This window comes from Mirounga angustirostris, unplaced genomic scaffold (assembly GCF_029215605.1).
Source record: "Mirounga angustirostris isolate CCGP_5_RB_7025 unplaced genomic scaffold, mMirAng1.0.hap1 SCAF_4, whole genome shotgun sequence".
Taxonomy (NCBI): domain Eukaryota; kingdom Metazoa; phylum Chordata; class Mammalia; order Carnivora; family Phocidae; genus Mirounga; species Mirounga angustirostris.
Window position 1 is genome coordinate 59,921,077 of NW_026991712.1, and position 16,399 is coordinate 59,937,475.

Genomic DNA, 16,399 nt, shown 5'->3' on the forward strand with positions numbered 1-16,399 from the left:
CCTTTACTTCAGTGTGCTCACTCCTATTAGATTGTTCCTGCACCTTTCTTCAAGAACCACTGTTAGGCTACTCCAGTTGCTTCACATAGACAACTGAGAGGTGGAGGTGCTCAAGAATTTTCCTATTCTTCCCCTAACTTGGAGCAACCCAATGACTGATACAGAAATATGAAAGACCAGCTTACTTCCTGAAAACACAATAGACTCTATGTTGTTATTTACACTCCAGACTTCTCTACATGTTCAGGTTGAGCCTTGGGATTCACCTGAAATCACACCTGTACTCGACAATCAGGCCCTATAGATATGGCAGATCCTATCATGCTAGAAGGATCTGTTGGAAGATAAAAATGCCACATGGAGTTTCTGGCAAGTCACAATAGGAATGTCACAGCACAGATTCTTGGGTTCTAGAGCAAAGTCATGTCATCTGCAGCAGAGAACTGTATACCATTTGAAAACTTGGCTCTCAATATTATTATGGACTCTGGTAGAGATTGAGTGTCTGTACCATGGGACATTCTTTAACTATGCAGACCAGGCTGGCCATCATGAGGTGAGTGCTGCAGACCTATCAAGACTTAAGGCTCAGTTTTAATCACTGTGCAGTAAAGGTGATATATCTGAGTTCAGGCCCAAGGAGTTCTCAGATTCATCATTTTTGCACCAGGGCCTCTCCCTTAGCTCATGTCTATGGCCTCATGGGGGATTCCCTATGACTGACTGATGGAAGAGAAAATAATGAGCTTGATTCATGGCTTAGTATGTTGGTGAACTGGAAATGGATTACCATTGCCATACAGTCTCATTTAAGGGTACTTCTAAAGATAATGGTGAGTAGACATCTTCCTAATGACCATTTGGTCATCCACTTTGTGTTGAAATAAAAGTGCCTGAGGTAAGGATTTACTTGAATTTATGGGTGGGGGTGAATGTCTTTGATGGTTGGTTAGGGCCCAGAGGAGTAAGATTGGAAGACTGGGCATAAGGAGGTCATGGAGGGTGCATGTTGACAGACCAATGGAAGTTGGCACAAAGTGTAAGAGTCTTAGTATCACATGTTAGCATCCACTGGGGAGCATCCACTACAGAAGAGACTAGCATACAGGTGAATTGAACAATTAGTCTGGTAAATGATGGTCTGTCTCTGTCCTTGGCTACCTCAGTGCTACGCAGTGGGGTCATGTGTAGAGTAGCTATGGCAGAGTGGACGAGATACATGAGCCCACCACCACAGCTCTCTCACCAGGGCTGATATATCTATTACTGCTGCTGAATGTTCAACTCATGATCCACAAAGACTGACTTTAAGCCTCCAGTACGTTACTATCTTGGAGGAAACTAATCGGCTACTTGGTGACAAGTTGATTACCCTAAAAATATCCCTTCTATCCTGAAAAGGTCAGCAATTTTTCCCTATTGGAATTGAATCATATTCCAAGTATACATTTTCCTTTCTCTATGCAGATCTCAGCCTCCACCATATAAGACTTATGGAGTATCTGAATACTGGCATACAATTCCATATATCATTGCCTCTAACTCTGATAGCAAAAGAGGTACAGCAGTGGGCATATAGTTATGGGATTCATTGGTCACACCACACACTAAATCCAGAAGCTTCTAGCCTGACAGATTTTTTAAAACAATTTATTTCAAAAGTGTAAAAATATCTGGTCTTCAATACCCTTAGTAACTTGTGTTCTACCCATGTTGACTCAGTAATTCTACTTAAGAGCTCTATCTTAACGTAATAATATAAAATACAAATAAAAATTTATATAAAATATCTGTCATAACATTACTGACAATAGTAATGGAATAGGTACCACATCAGTAAAATAGGTAAATTAAGGTACGTACATAAGATGGAATAATTTTCAACCATTAAAAATTATTCTTACTAACAATTTTTAATAATTTTTATAACTTTAAGGGGAAAATGCTTAAAATATTTAAGAAAATTTTAATTTAAAAGAAAACAGGAAAAAAGATTTGGGTTAGCAGAAACCAACATTAATTATAAAGCTGGAGTCTTTAAAATAATGCAGGATTCATGCAAACAGCTATGAATATTAATGACAACACTAATAGCTGAATTTTTTAGCTTTTACTCTGTGCCTCTACTGATCAAAGTAATAGATAAGTATGAACTCACTTACTCCTCGCAACAACAACAATATGAAGTACATACTAGTACTATCTGCATGGAGAGGTTAAGGGCCTTGCCTCTCTGGAACTGAATAAATTACCTAAAAACAGACCAAGGGTATGTGCTACCTTGGTGTATGATAGAGAAGGCACGGCAAGTCAGTGGCAAAGACTGGAACTGTTCAATAAATGATGTTGGACACATAGCTTTCCATATATATGGGGAAAAATGAAATTAGTTCCTGACCTCATACCATATGCTGTACATAAACAAACTCTAAAGAAACACTGAAATTATTAGAAGAACATATATAAGAAAATATTGATGACTATATTGATCAGGGTCTGGGCAGGAAACAGGTAGTCACTCAAAAGTGGCAATTGAAGAGAGCTTAATGACTGGACCACTTACAAAGCTGTGGGGACAGTTAAGGGAAACAAATATGGGATAATGAAGCATTCTGGGACTGACAACAACCAACAGTCCTGTTACAATCCCTAGGCTTGAAGGAGAGTGGGAAGGGATCAGTTAAGGGAAAGCAGGAGCTGCAGAAAAGGGCCACTCAGCAGGATCTTGACCTGAGATAGAAGAATGCAATATTGCCAAACGTTCATATGTCAAGGAAAAAATCAGGAATACAAATACCTCAGTTTTTCTCACTTCCTGCCTCTCCATCTGCAGATGTTTCCCACTGGCGAAACTCAGCTGGAAGCTAGAGGTCAAGTGAGTCCAGCTGACAGCTCAAAGAAGAGAAGGGTGAAGGGTGAATCTGGAAGGGCAAACAGTGATTATCCAACAACACAATGACTGAGAGTCAAGAAAGGGACTTTTTCTATGAGACATAAAAGAGCACAAGTCTTAGGGCAGAAGACTGATAAATTGGACTATAATCAAATTTAAAACTTGTCAGATTTAAATGGCAAGGGTCAGATTGAAATAAAACAGCTGAAACATTATAACATAAAATTCATATCCATAATATTCATGTATGTATAGATATATAATATATGTGTATGTATATATGTGTGTGTGTGTGTTTATACGTGTGTGTGTGTACCAAATATTGGTAGGCATGTGAAAAAAAGACCTCTCATGCATGCAGGTGAATTGGTACACCCATTACAGGGAGAGTAATTTGGCAATATCAAGTGAAACTAAAATTGTGCATACCTTATGATCCAGCAATTTCTCCTCTAAAAATATTGTCCAGAGAAATTCTTGCAAATGTGCTCCAGGAAGTCATATTTTAAGAATATCCACTGTAGTGTTCTTTAAATATAAGAGAAGAAATTGAGAAGAACTAGATGTTATTCAGAAGGAATAAATAAATTGTGGTCTAGTCATATAATGAAATATTATCTAGCAGTTGAAATTCATAAGCAATATATTTACCTTTAACAATAAAGATAGATTTAAAAAATAGGTTGAATGAAAAAAATGAAAAACAACTGAGTTGAAGAAAGCTTTAGAACAGTATGCTAGCAGTTATGCAAACATTTAAAAACAAAAATAATATAATGCAAATGTGTATGTAATAAAAATATAAAATATTGACTTGAAGGATGTATGTCACATTTTTTAAAGTGATTGCCTCCGGGGGGACAGGAGGTTAGATCTGGGGAAGGGGAATCTAAAGTACTTCAATTTTATTTATAACCTTTTATTTATAATGTGCAAAAATTCACAAAATAAATTGGACAGAGGTATAATAAAATGTTAATAGGCGGAGACTCTGGAGGGTGGCACTTTGGGCAATATTTTTCCTACCCTTTATATTTTTCTCTATTTTTCAAATTTTCTAAAATAACCAATTATTAATTTTATAATTGTCCCTCCCCCATGTTTTTATTAACCATCCATGTTATAGGAAAAATCATGGAAGCCTCCATTTTATTTTATTTTTTTTAAAGATTTCTGTGTTTATTTTGAGAGAGAGAGAGCACAAGAGGGGCAGAGGGAGAAAGTAGAGAGAATCTCAGGCAGGCTCTCAAGCAGACATGGGGCTCGATCTCACGACACTGCGATCAGGACCCTGAGATTATGACCTGAGCCAAAACCAAGAGTTCGATGCATAACCTACTGCGCCATCCAGGCTCCCCCAGCAGCCTCCATTTTACAAGAAAAACTGAGTTGCGGTCAGCATGGGATATGAGGAAACCCTGATGATTTGTACCTAATGCTCTCCTCTAGTCAGGTATAAGCCACAGTGACCTTGAGGTGAGATGAGAACTTAAGATGTTGTGACTTCAGCAATGCTTATGATTCTCTCCTCATCTTGTACTCAGTGCATTGAGAAAAGAACATGTGGAGTCATGGTTTTCATTAGCATTTTCCCAGGGTCACGTCCAGGTTAATGAAATATATGGTGAGTCCCCAGTGACTGTGTACATATTTAATGCATGTCGTCTGTTTTCAGGCATGTTCAAAAATAAAGCTTTTTGGTACTCTTCCTAAATTTATTATGCCCTAATTTTTTTCCCTCTTCTCAAAATCTTACTCTACTACAATTAGCTCTCTTAAACTGATTTCTCTGTTCCCACATGTCTTCTTTCTCATTCATCATTTTAAACCAATCAAGCTAAAAGGCAGCATGTCCCAATGTGAACAACACAGAATTTGAAGTTGGAAATTATGGGTTTGAATGCAGGCTCTGCTTCTAATTATTTGCATAACACTGAGCAAACGACTGTCTTTCTGAGCTTCAGTTTATCTCTAGATTGGAGATTGTATCACTTGAACCTGAGGTGAATGACCTCATCAAAATAAACAGATCACAGGTGTCAATGTGATTTGCAAACGATAAAATGCCAAAGTCAGGGTTTACCGCTTTCTTGGACTAAGTGGGTAGCTCCAGGATACCCAAGGAGGGAGGAGAGGGGAAGGGGCTAACCATCTCCTTGCCAATCGACGAGCCAAAAGATTCGTAGGCGGTGTCCCTCACAGCAAATTACTAGTCAATCTATGAGCATGAACATAGGACATGCTATCACTCAGATAATCAGTAACCACATATATCCTAGGGAGAAAGACAGCAGATCAATGGCACTGATACTCAATTTTTATAGCTTTACATCTTCTTTTCTTTTTTTTAGGGGGAGGGGCAAAGAGGGAGAGAGAGAGAATGTCAAGAATCCACACCCATTGTAGAGCCCAACTCGGGGCTCGATCTCACAACCCTGAGATTAGGGCATAAGCTGAAATCAAGAGTTGGATGCTTAACTGACTGAGCTACCCAGGCGCCCCCAGCCTTATATCTTTCTGTACTTGGACTTCTTGACCCACGTCCCATGCATTCAATTGCATGCTGCCATGATCCAAACCAAATGCAAATACAGGAGTATTAATAGTCACTCATTCCCTCAGTTTTAAAGAGCATTTTATTATGTTCCAGGCACTGTCAGAGGCCCACCAGTGAGCACACGGATGAAGATTTTTGTCCTTCTGGAAGGAAACAGCAATAAGCCAAACCAATCAGGAAATGATAAGGAGTATGAGAAAGTGATATATGCGTGCCATAGAGAGTAAGGCAGGGGAGGACTAGGGAGTAAAGGGTTGGGCCGTGCCTCTAAATAGGGTGGAATGGAGAGTGTGCCTCACAGACCTCCACCTGCAGGGAGTATTTGTTTTCTACTTCTACCCTAGCAAGTTACCCTAAGCCTTGTGGCTCAAAACAATACAAACTTACTATCTCATAACTTCTGTAAGTCGGAAGCCTGGATGGGCTTAGCTGGTTCCTCTGCTCCAGGTCTCACAGGGCTGAAATCGAGGTGTAGGCGGGCCTGGACTTCTATCTATAGGTTCTGGAGGAGAATTTGCTTCCCAGCTCACTGAGGTCTTCGGCAGAATTAGTTCCTTGCAGCTGTAGGACCCAAGTCCTCATTTCCGTGCTGGCTATCCGCTGGAGCTTCTCTCAGCTCCCAAAGAGAGCAGTGTCGTGAGAAAGACCCACTGTACTGTTGCAGGAATGCAGGTGTTCTTTGGGGGCAATAGTAAGGGACCAGAGGTTTTGTTGATTTCTTCCAAAAAATATTGGTTTGCTTCACAGAATCATTGCAGTGACTCTAAGATGCGTTGGTTTAGGACTCCATTTATCACGTGGCCTCAGTAAACATCCATGACAACCCTTGTGATGGAATTTGGGACCCCCAGGTATTATTGCTACCTCAAGCCTTGTATATAACAGCTTTCAAAGAGTTTGAATTTTCCCCTTTATTCAGTGTGAAGTTACTCTGATAAACAGCATCCCATCTTTTGGGGGAAGTATTGGGGGAATATTTACTGAGTATACTTGCAGTGATGATCAGGGTACTTCCTCAAGAAGAAAAAGTGTCTGCTTCAATCAATGGCTCTTGCATCTGAGATTTGACTCAGATATGGGAACTGAGCAAGGAATTGCAATGCCCTATTGAAGTAGTAGATGTTAACCTTCTTCTTGCCAGCACTGAATTTTTTTCTTGTTTTACAAATCAAGCAATTCCCTAGTCAGCTGCCCATCTATCTCATCCCTAAAATAATGATCTATTAGTTGTCATGACAGATCAAGATAGGCCAAGGTGCACTGTTGACCACTCTGGCTTAGCTGCCCATTATGGTACTTTTGTCTACCTTTGCGATGTCTTCTGGCTTCTGCTACTCTGGAAGCTTATCACCTCTGCTGAAACTATAGATTCTGTTCCATGACAGCATCTCCTACTCTCTGCCTTAGTCCTCAGAGGATAGTCATCATTATCTAAATATGGCAGCATCCCCAACAACTGGCATTTCTTATTGCCTCAATAAAAGGCATGTCCTTTATGCTACTTGAACCCTGAGACAAGGACTTGGCTGCAGGTAGTTTATTTCAGAGATTATTCTAGGAAACAGAAGTGAAGAAATAGAAAGGTGAGACAGGCATATTTATTTCCTATTGCTTCTGTAACCAGTCACCACAAACTTAAGAGCTTAATGCAATATAATTTTATTATTTTAGAGTTATGTAGATTAGTAGTCCAACAGAGGTCTCATGGGCTAAAAGCATGGTGTCAGCAGCCTGCATTCATTTCTGGAGGCTCTAGGGGAGGATGTGTTTTCTTGCCTTTTCCAGCTTCTAGAGGCCTGCCTACATTCCTTGGCTCATGAATCCTTCCGCCATATTCAAAGCCAAAAACTTTGCCTCTCTAGGACCATTCTTCCATAGTCACATCTCTCTCTGACCACAGCCAGGAAAGTTTCTCTGCATTTGAAGACTCCTGTGATCAGCTTGGCCCCCCCTGGAATATCCAGGATAATCTCCCCATCTCAAGGTCCTTAAATTCAATCATACTGGCAAGGTCTCTTTTGCCATATAAGTTAATATATTAATGCATTCTGGGGGTTATGATGTGAACATCTTTGGGGGGCCATTCCGTCTGCCACAGAGTGAATGGTAGGAAGACCAATCAATGGTGCTTTGATGAGTGTATTAACCTGTGGGATGCAATTTTGCTGGTCCTCTGAGGAACTGTGCAGAATGCATATCAGAATTGTCCTACTTCAAGACAGGGAGACTGAAGCATTCTACCACCTCCTGTTCCCCATGGGTTGAAGGCTGAGCTTGGAAACATTAATACCTCCCCATTTTGGGGTGGTCCCTGTGCATAGGTGAGTGGTCTCTACAGCTTAAGGAGTAGCCAAGCAGAGAGATGTGGCAGAGTGCACATTACTGTTCCTTGGTTAAAATCAGGTGGGCCATGGGTGGCTCAGTTGGTTAAGCGACTGCCGTCGACTCAGGTCATGATCCTGGAGTCCTGGGATCGAGTCCCACATCAGGCTCCCTGCTCAGCAGGGAGTCTGCTTCTCCCCCTGACCCTCCCCACTCTCATGCTCTCTCTATCTCATTCTCTCTCTCAAATAAATAAATAAAATCTTTAAAAAAAAATAAAAATAAAAATAAAAAAATAAAATCAGGTGGGCCAAGAGGATGTGATATTATATCTAACAAGCGTGCCTCAATCTGTTAAACACACTTTACTAGTCCTTTATTAGAAAACAGGTTAATTAAGAAATTTAGGGCTATGCATTAAGGGACTAATGGTATATAAACAAAGTAAACATCCAAAGGGAAGCTTTAGGAATAAGGTCAAAAAATAGGAAGACAGCCTTTATCTCTACTTGGAAGAGGCAATAATTAAGTTTCACAAGTTTGGGGGCCTATTGGGCCATACTATTTTTAGATAATACCACAGAAAAGAAGGAATACTTGGCTTAGACTCATTTCCCTCATTTGTCTGTCTGGGTCCTCCAAGACTCAACTAAGACACTCCTTCTCCTGGGATGCCTTTGTGGGCATGGTCCAGAGAGAGAGAACTTCTCTGTGCTCTGGGAGGACACTTGGAGCTTTCTATCTTAGCATTACCACAATGTTTTATAATTATTTGTCTATGTGTCTGTTTTACCTTAAATCTATTAGTCATTTTTCTTTCTTTTCTTCCTTTCCCTTAAATCTATCAGTCATTTTTCTGTATTCCCTTAAATCCAGTTATTTTTTGTTTCCAGTGCCCAGCATGGTGCTTGGTGTATGTGTGTGTATGTCATATATCATATCATATCATATCATATCATACTCTATTATACTATACTATGCTATATTTCATTTCATTTCATTTTAAGGTTTATTATATTTTTGTTGATTTTTAGTTCATGTGTCCTTTCTCTACTTATTCTCCTTAATGAGGTATTTGTATTTTTCTTGTTTTCTGTGAGCTCTCTTTATGTAGGAGAATATCCCTTGCAACAACCTCTCCCTTTAGAGATCACTAAAATGAGTAGTAGTGGTTAAGTGTCTCTCCTAGGAGAGCAGTGGGAATGAGCAGAAGGGTGTTCTTTGCTGGCATAAACAACCCACTGTCACCAAAGAGGCTTGACTGACCCTCACTCTACACATACCTAGTTTCACCTATCTTTGAAAATGGGTGTGAGGCGGGGATATGAATAAAATTAAGAAATGATTTGGATTTGAATAACTCTGGTATCATATTCTCCCTTACTAGAAATTTACTAGACCTTTGTAGGAAGAGAATATATCTTTCTTCTCAGTATGACCAGTGTTCCAGTGCTGCTACATTGTCTGGTACACAGCAAAAACTAATTCAGTGTTATTTAAACATCAACTAATCAGTAGTCAGCACTATGGAAGAGAAAGGGACTTCAGAAACTATCCCATGCAGAATTTCCTAAGTTGTCTTGTTTTCTTAGTAGTAATATCATGAAATAGTACTTACTGATTAAAAAATTTGGGAAATCCAGCATATATATTTTTCTAAAGATTCATCATATTCGTTAGCATACTAAAGGCCCTGAGAAGTTCTGCTGTTGAGAAACATTTAATTCTCTTTAATCTGGTATGAAACACTCTTCCTTTTTTTTTTTTCTTAATTAACAGAATGTTAATGTTGTGCTCAAGACTATTGGGAAGAGCAATTCTGTTCTAATCACTTAATGTAACAGAATATTTAGTGAGCTAGCTCAGCTTCTCCCAGCTGGTTGATAGCAGAGCTGGGGCTCAAACCCAGTCTCTTGGCTTCCATTTCAGTGCTTTTTTCCCACTGTAAGATGCAGCAATTGTCACTCAATGGTAATGATTGGTGACACAGGTAGGAATGCCCCTGCTGCTAAGGAAAGGAGACTAAAGAGAAAGAAACCATCAGCAGCATTTTACAGAAAACTTTTCAAAGAGACACACATCATCCATATTGTACTTTAAAAATTTAGGAAAGAGAGAAAATTATTTTCATTTGCAGGTTTAATATTAATGAGAGTCGCATATTATTTGAAGCAATGCCAATTGCAAAGTGCATTAGAAAAGGGGAACTTAATGACTTATTTGAAGAAAAGAAAGATAATTTAAAGGAAAGTTGGATGATGAAAGTCTAAATCAGACATGAAGGCCAGGATGAGAGCTTGGCTGGGAACAAATTTTTAATTTCCTATGAGCCATAGGAGCATAAACAAAGTGGAACAAAAGACCCAAATGAAGTCTTTCTATTAGTTTAAAAAATTGAATCTACCTATCTGAAGAAAATTAGAGGAGGATATTACTATTCATTGAATGCTTATTTTAATCAGATATCATAATCCATTATTTCACCTAATTGTCATAAGACATGTGGAAGATGAACATTACTGTCACTGCCTGTTTACAGACAGGTAATTGAGGCATAGAAAGGTTAAATAACTTTCTGTAAAAGTCATAATTAGGAAAAAATACAAGACCCATTGAGTCTCAAAGTCCAAGTTCTTTCATCAATCCATATGACATATACTAGTCTTAGCTCTCGAAGAAAAATATTGAAACCAAGACCTTAGGTCTAACTAATTGTTAGAGAACAACCAGGATGTGTGGTCCAATGCTCTCATTCTGAGTCTTCAATGGAAGGGTCTGATGGTGCTCAGGAGGCTGCACAGTCCAAACGCTCTACTTGGGTAACAACCTGCAAGGTAGTAAACAAAAATAAACACAAGGGAAGAACAAAAGCAAAAAGATACTAGTCACCACAGAGAAGGAAGTAATTAAACAAGAGACAGATTAAAAAAATTTTGTTTCATCTCAACCTTTCTCAGTAAGCAGAGCAGAAAGTTGTCATAAAATATCAGACATTGCAGGACGCCTGGGTGGCTCAGTCGTTAAGCGTCTGCCTTCGGCTCAGGTCATGATCTCAGGGTCCTGGGATGGAGTCCCTCATCGGGCTCCCTGCTTCTTGGGAGCCTGCTTCTCCCTCTGCCTCTCTCTCTCTCTGTCTCTAATGAATAAATAAATAAAATCTTTTAAAAAAAATATCAGACATTGCAAAGGAAATTTAAAAAACAATATAGTCCATAGTTTTCCCCTAGAAATGGCTCAGCAAGCCAGTTTGTATGGTGACTGCATTTTGAAGCAGATTAAGGCAAACATCTTAATAAAATATGCACTGTATCTCTTTGTGTTTTCAAAGTAAAAAGAGATGATTAGTGTTATGCTAAATACCTTCATTTAATGCAATTTTTTAAATCTCTGCATGTGGAATATTTGGCCAATAATGAAAGATTATGCTATTTTCTGAAATGGCCTTTCTCTTTCCATCCACACAGATGACAGGATAATAAGCCAGCGTGTGGTGCTCACACTATCTCTCCCCCTGTCCTTCACTGTCCCCCATCCTCCACGCTCACTCAGCCAGCTTAGCTACATCTTAGCCCTTCCCCTCTATGTCTGTCTCTTCGATATCAGACTCTCAAATCTCTCTTTTGGCCCACCATCTCTGCCACTTCTTTGTTGCCATTACATCTACTCACCTTTCCTAATGATTTCAGACTGTCACATTGTTCCACCCTTACTTGCTGCCCTCCTCAACCAGGTTTCATGATCAGATGGAGCTGAACAGCAATCAGCGCCACCCTAGGTCCTTTGCATTTTAACCTTCTTTCCCCCTGCTCCAACCCTTCCTCCTCCCTCTCTTAGATTCTTACTCCCACCAGCCTGTGTGACTCCCACTGTCTGCTTTCTTTTCTGTTCTTTAGGCTTCTAGTCTCTGGAGAACAGAGACCATGAAAGCACACTGAATAGGGATCACGTTTGATGCCAACCATGCAGCACAGATTAATTTTATAGTTATCTAAAATTATTAGTTAATTGAATGGACAATCTCTCTCCTTGAGATATTTTCCTAAGAAAACATTCATGTATATCCCTTCACGTGCCAACTGCTGTCGTGTGCCCTTGGACAATGACAACTAGCAGTGCGGACTGAACACTACCTGTAAGTCTCAGTTCTCTACACTATAAGATCTCTCAACCAATGTAGGCTGTCTGCACAACCCTCAGCTGAGTGTTTTTATACAACATGTACTATATACTCCATCTTGGCCTCCCTCTCTGCCATTTATTTGATATTTTATTGAACCATTTCAACACATAATGGCATACAATTGATAATGAAACTCTTGCAAATGAACAAAACCAGCAAAATGTGCTGGTTTTCAGAGGGCAAGTTTAGGTTTATAATTATATAATTCAAATGCTTTTGATTTCAAATAACAGAAAATCCTGACCCAACGTGGTTTAAATAACAAAGAAAAATATATTACCTCACTTAATTGGAGGTTAGATTTCAGAACTGTTACAGTGGCTCAGCATCATGAAGGACCTTGGGTTTTCATCTGTTTCTCTTCCTCCTCCTTATATTAGCTTTGCTCTCAGGTTATCTTGCCTTATGACTGTAAAATGGCTGGAGTGGTTGCAGAGATATCAAGAGACAGCAACACTCAGAGACAGAAAGGGACTGTCCCTTCCAGGGCCTCCTTCTGTGCAGAACAAAGATTTTTCTAGAACCCCCAGTAAAATCCCCATGACTTGGCATGGCTACCAGGATGAGCTATCAGTTACAATTTACCTTTGGAGTTGGAGATGAGGAAAAAGGTTGGACACCTAAGCAACTCCAAGGGTAAATCTTAACTGACTCAATGTCATTTGCGCACAGGAGTTATGATGCATTATTGCTGGTTCCAGTGAGTGAGAACCCTCATTCTGGCAGCTCTTCTTGCTTCCTTCCTTGGTGCACAGAAATAAATTTTGCTGCCACAAGACCCATGGGTCCTGAAAATCCACTGTGTGGCTGAGACCCTATCTATGCGTACCTCTCAGGCCCACAATGTCATCATCCTATTTCTGTTACATCCTGAGCAGCCCTGTCTGCTGAGATACATGACATTGCCATTTTTCTCCTATTGTTCCATCCCCCCCTGAGGGTCTGCTCAGGAAGAGAGGCTCTGGTCTCTACTCTCAGATTCTACAATCAATCTGGACATTGTATTATCACTTACTGTCCCCTATCCTTTCCTCTCTCCCAGAACTCAGTCCAAATGGCACAGAGTTCAACCAGTATCTAAACTCCCTTTCCTCTGAAATTTCCTTCATACTCCCACCTTCTTACTTTGGGAATCTTGTAAAATCTTATTGATGTGAAATCATGCTCTGATTTATCATGATTTTATTTGTACCAAATTCTTTCAGCACCTAATCCTATGAAAGTCAAAGTGCACATAGGTATATAGGAGAAGGAGCACTCAAGACTGAGTGGCAGAATCTTAGAAAGTTTTATGGGGAAGGATCATGAGAAGAGATCTAAAAGATGAATAGGAATTTTTAGGAATAGTGAGGTAGGGAATGGTTTTGATTGGCATTGCCCAGAAGATTAATGCTGTTGAGCACCTTTTTATGTACCTGTTGGTTATTGCATGTCTTTTTTTGAAAAAAAAATTCTATTTAGATCTTCTTCCCATTTTTAAATCAGATTATTTATTTTTTTGCTTTTGAGTTATATGAGTTTTTAAATATATTTTGAATATTGACCCCATATCAGATACATGACTCGCAAATATTTTCTCCCATTAAGTAGGTTGCCTTTTCATTTTGTTGATGGTTAGTAAGTTCTTGTTCTTCTCTAAGAGAAAACTGACAAGAGCCCACAATATGTTAGCAGTAGGAAAATGGCGGTGGTAGGGGTGATAAAGAGGAAGTTCTGATAGAAATTGATGACTTATTCAATATAGAGTAAGGGAAAGGACAAATTTAGGGTGACCCTCAAGTTTCTGGCTTCAGTGAGTGGATGTTTGTGTGCCATCTTACATGACAATAGATGTAAACCATAGGTATGCTTCTGAACATGTTGAGTTGGGGAGTTTTCCAGGTACAGCAGAGTAGAAGGCATCAACATTGGACATAAGGATCTGGAAAGGGCAAGTCATTTGGGCTAACTGTAAACTTAGGAGTCATAAGTACCAAGATTATAATTAGAGTCATTAACATGTATATGATTGTCCAGGGGGAATATTTAGCATGAGGAAGGGAGGAGAAGATTGAGGAAATAGAAGAGAGGGAGACTTGCAAACATCTACAGTAATGATTGGACACCATAAATCTGTACTGGCATCCATCTGCAGGACCACATGGTATCTGCAGTGGTACTAAGCAACCCAAGTATAGGAAGGGAGAAGGGTATATAGACTCCTTTAATTTCACCCTCAAATCAAAAGCTTCTTAATCTTCATTCTCCCTTTTATCTGTGCCTGTCTTTTTGCCTTGACTAACTCATCATCCTTGCATTTACTCCCATCCCTTCCAGCATTTGCAGGAGTCTTCACTCATTGACCATACTCATGCTTACATTGTTGCATTGTTCTCTCCCTCTGCTTATTCCCCTCCTTTCCCTACAAGATCCTGGCTCTCTAACTTAATAAAACGCTTCCAGCCTCCTCTTGCCTTCCTTTGTTAAAATCTGTTCAATCCTTTCTGTTATAACCTTACTTGTTTCATCAATTACGGAGAGGGGGAATGTTGAAATCTCTGGCTATAATCGTGAGTTCATCTATTTCTTATTTCAGTTCTGCTTTATGTATTTTAAAGCTCTGATATTAAATACATAGTGTTGGGGGAGGTTACTGAAGGGACATGACTACTGGTTGACCTGTGAGCTGGCATAATAATGACATTGTCATTATTTTTTGTTTCAACAATTATCTTTTAAAACGACTAAAGAGTAAGAAAAGTTTCATTCCTAGGAGTTTAATTATTATGTTTTGTATGTTCACCTTGAGTAAAACAAGAAAATCTTCAGGGACCTTAAATTCATATGTCCACATTTGATGCCTCAATTTTATTTTTCCTTTCTGATGAGACTAAAGTGCTAATTTTGTAAGAAAAAATTTCTCAACTTTCTTATCAAATGACTTTGTTCATCTCAATTTTGTAATTTTCAATGTGTTGCAGAAATGGAAAAATTTCCTATGAATTTTGAAAAGTATTTTATAGAATAAAACATAACATAACTTTCCTTGTTCATTTACATGTTAGGTATTCCTTAATGAATCAATTGACGATTATAATAATATTTTAGCAATAAAGTATATTATGCTGAGAGATATAGAGTAATTTTACCTATAGTTATATCTTAGAAATATTATATGAAATACAATAATATGTCCTATATTTCCTACTTTGCTTGAAAAAACAAAAGAAATCATGTTGTCTTGTGCACAAGGTAGAAAATTACCTGTTGTTACACTTCTGTTTATTTGTATTCCTCTCTTATTTTCTATATTTTATAAATCTCAAAAATACAATTGAAGTTACTGTACACTTTGGTGAACTGAGATGAGAAAGAGATCCTTGAATGTAAGTACTTAATCTAAAAGAATAAGAACAAACTAGAATAGATAGCATGTGGCTTGAGAGAGTCTATATAATGAAGAAAAGAAACAAAACTAGTGACCCATGATTTAGAATAAGTATGACATTTAAAAATTTAGGAAAATATGAATAATGAACAAAGAACCTTAAAATAATTTAATGTTTTTAAAAATATTTTTTTAATGATAGCTGTATGGTTTATAATGATCTCTGATGCATATACAACCACTGTCAATATAGATGATGATGTGTTTTAAAAATTTTAAGGGGTGCCTGGGTGGTTCAGTCAGTTAAGCATCTAACTCTTGATTTGGCTCAGGTCATGATCTCAGGGTTATGAGACTGAGCCCCATACTGGGCTCTACACTCATCAGGGAGTCTGCTTGAGATTCTCTCTCTCCATCTCCCTCTACTCTCTCTCTCTAAAATAAATAAATCTTTTAAAAAAATTTTTAAAATAATTGCTCTCAAACACCTACTTTTCATAAATATTCTTGACTTATGCATTTTATCATACTGTATAGCACTGATAAAGAGAAGTGACATTTACTATAACAAAAGAAGCATACCTGTGTGTGTTACAACAGGTATGGTTATTATTAAGTTCAAAACAAAAATAGAATCTCTGTGACATGTACATAGTTATTTCAGAAAAAGCTATTTGGTGTTTTTTAATTAGTTTAAGAACTTAACTAAATTTGTCAAGATTATTACAGACTGCATGGAAGATGATTATACTGCACATAATTTGCACTATAAATATTTGCATTCAATCTACCAACAACTTTTCCAACCCTTGACATAACTATAAAATGATACTAGTCTACAATTGGGCATCATTTTTTATACAGAAAGAGTGGAGGTAAAATAAGTGTTTCTCATTATATATATATAGGGTAAATTTCAAGTGTTTTTAGAAAATGGGATTAAAAATTCACTGTAAAGAGAAATAAAGATAATATAAAAAAGATCAATATAATAAAAATTGTTTTTTGGGCACTTGGGTGGCTCAGTCGTTAAGCGTCTGCCTTCGGCTCAGGTCATGATCCCAGGGTCCTGGGATTGAG